This window comes from Euprymna scolopes, chromosome 25 (genome assembly GCF_053919585.1).
Source record: "Euprymna scolopes isolate OS-2025 chromosome 25, ASM5391958v1, whole genome shotgun sequence".
Classification (NCBI taxonomy): domain Eukaryota; kingdom Metazoa; phylum Mollusca; class Cephalopoda; order Sepiida; family Sepiolidae; genus Euprymna; species Euprymna scolopes.
The window spans coordinates 52,608,397-52,611,494 of NC_136506.1; the positions used below are offsets into that span (position 1 = coordinate 52,608,397).

General features: G+C 34.0%; 1 long non-coding RNA gene across 1 annotated transcript in view; it reads right to left on the reverse strand.

Annotated features, from left to right (window-relative positions):
• Positions 1-2,320: 2,320 nt before the first annotated feature.
• LOC145247252 (uncharacterized) overlaps positions 2,321-3,098 on the reverse strand; it is a 20,384-nt gene continuing 19,606 nt past the window's right edge. The window contains exon 4 of the long non-coding RNA XR_013863220.1: positions 2,321-2,396. This is a non-coding gene — a long non-coding RNA (uncharacterized LOC145247252). The remainder of the gene's footprint in view (positions 2,397-3,098) is intronic.

The following is a 3,098-nucleotide window of genomic DNA, read 5'->3' on the forward strand; positions in this document are numbered from 1 at the left end:
TAATTGGAACAACAGTACCAATCTTTAAGAGGAAATAAACTCTCACTGAATGCAGCAACTGTGATCTATTCGATTATTCGAGAAATGTGGAACAACTAACACCATCTAGGCTGCACGGCTCTTGACAAAAAAAGCATGCCAAGAAACTGGTAATCTGAGTCAAATTACTTTACATATCATTAAAGAGTCTGGTTTGAATTGGTAAAAGTATTTCCAAGGACTTCTCCATCATGGCCGGAATACACAAAAAATCGACTTTCTCCAAATCTTCATTCTTTACACGCATGCGATAACACAGGACCTGCATTGACCAGGCCATGAACATTCTTGTATGCAGATAATGTTCTGCTCACCTCATAGATTAAATTTGACTTACAAAAATGTCCTATGTTTGCTGGGACAGGCTGCCGCAGTTTGGTCTGCGACTAAATATCAGAAAGACGGAATATCTAACGACTAATAAAACTGAATATAGCACCACCCCGGTTGACAAACAGAATCTTCCACGTCCGTAAACCTTCAAATATCTTGGTTCAAATGATAATGTCCTCAAGAAAATCATTGAAACGTGGTGAAAGCCGATTTATCGCAATCTTTGTGGAGAATATCCTCCCATCTTATCATCAGTATAAGCACAACTTTCACGACGGATTCGTTGTTGGCCCCCGGCGCATCCAAACCCTCTAAGCTGCCATTACTTTAACTTGAATTCAATAACTCGAAATAGGATGTATCTCATCCTAGTTTCATTAGTTTTAAGGATGACGTCATTTGAGTAAATAGAAACTTAGTCTTATATTGATACTGTACTTATGAATCCTCTAACAATGTGAGTGTTGCGATTGTTTTTTGTTTTTTTTTTTTCTGAGATTATATATATATATATATATATATATATATAAGTAAAATTGTCTGTGTGTGTGTCTGTGTGTGGGGACATTTCCTTAGTAAACTATTCTGTATATTTTCAGTCTACAGACTCGAGATTTGACATAAGAGGTGTTGAGATTTAAAAAAAAACCTTTTAAATCGGTTTTCGGCTAACAATTTCAACGATTTGACCTTTGAAACATCTACCAAACTCCACCGCCAATTTTGGGTCTAAACCCTTGAAATTTTAGATGTAGGTTACTGGGACATGGATCCAACTTTTTAATTTGATTTGAACCTAAAACAATAAATGTTAAGAGATCAAATTTAGGGTCAAATTTTTAAAAAATTGACCTCTGCAATCTCTAGGAAATTACTCAGCCAATATTTGGTCCGAACATTTGAAATTTTACACAAAGTGTATTCCGACATTGGGCAAGTTTTTCAATCGGTTTGGGGCCTAAGATTTTGCTGCCAATGTATCACAATTGAAATATATGACCTTCGCGGTCTTTAGCAAACTATTCAGCCAATTTTGGGTCTAAACATTGGAAATTTTACAAGTGACCTTGCTTGTCTGTCCGTGCGATAAACGGTCTCTACCAAGCAACTCTGTCAATTTTATATATATAAGGAATTTGGACCTGTGTAACGAATTCGAGTTCGTTCTTACCAGGTAAAAATACCAAGTGGTCAACCTAAAAAAATGGAAACTAGCAGGTTAATGTAGATTTAAGTGCTTCTATACGCATGTGCGAATAAACATTTATATGTTAATGTCAAGAAATGAGAACGTGTGTCACAACACTTCTCAACCTATATACTCAATGAATTTTTTATCTACAGACTTGAAATTTTGTATATACATTCCTCGAGGGATTGTGTCTCCAACAATAAAAAATCATGTATGTAAGCTTTACTACCGTAAATCTGACACAAATGTTATAGCCCAACACCTAAAAGGTAATCATTTTGTCTTTAAAATTTTTGTCTTGGAAAAATTCTGGAAGACAGCACAATTATATTAGAAAATGAAACTAAGATTACATATTTTAGAAGCTCTGCACATAAAACTTAAACAGTCTTTTATTAATACTAATATTTTATTTAATGCTACAAAAAAAAATCACCAGGTTTTCGCTGAAACAGTAAGCAATTAAACATACCTGTTATTTACTTGATATTGAAGATGGAAGGAAGCAAAAGTACTTATGTGTACAACGAGTATGGCAAATATATCTGCCAGTCTCACCCTGAAGTCCGAAAATGATTCAGGAATTTGGAGCGTGTGTACTGGCATAAACAGTTATACTTAGCAGTTGTAGGGATTCATGAGTATTCTCTTAAAAGTATAAGCTTAAAGTGACTTCATTATGCGTTTCTAGAAGTATTATGCAATCGTTCTATCCAATAGAAAATACAGAGATATCATAAAAGAAATGACAAGAAATGTATTTAACGAAAACTTTATTGATCTCGCATAATTTATTAACTCGATACATTAAAAGCTGGTCTTTTCGAATAACCTGAAAAAAAGGTAAAGAAAAACATTAATAGAGATATTTTTTTAAAATTAGCATCCATAACATTCAAATTCATGGGAAACATTTGAAACATTTTAGTCATATATACGAGCAACACACGGTGTAAAATACAATTGCATTTTATTATGTACAATCTATAAAACTTTCTAACTTCCATTTACAACATACTTAATAATTTACACATAATTAAACTACGGCCAGGATTCTAGACGTTGCTTCGTTCAATGGTATCTGGATTTTTTCCGAAATTCGCGTGGAATTTAGGAATTCGCTCTGATATGCAGTAAATCCAACAAATAAATGATTACAAAAAGGCATGATCAATGTTTCTTAATACATGTATATATATTACTGTGGGAACTCACGTATGCACAAGATATGAGTTCTTCTGAACTGTATAAATAGACATCTGTACCGACACTCCTGTGTAGTGTGGTGTGTATACTTCGTAGTACGCCATCTTGGAATTAAGTGCTACAACTGTTTGTATTCTGTATATTCTATTTTGTTCTCAATATAAATACATTTTTCTAACCCGTGTCTTCTTTAGTGGGCCTACGGGGCCAACAACTTGACGAATTTACAAATGGATTTTTTAAAATTCAATTTTCAGCCCAAACAAAGTATAGTGCCACTTGGAAGTAGCGGGCTAATATCGGGGACATAAGTTTCAGGGTTCTTATG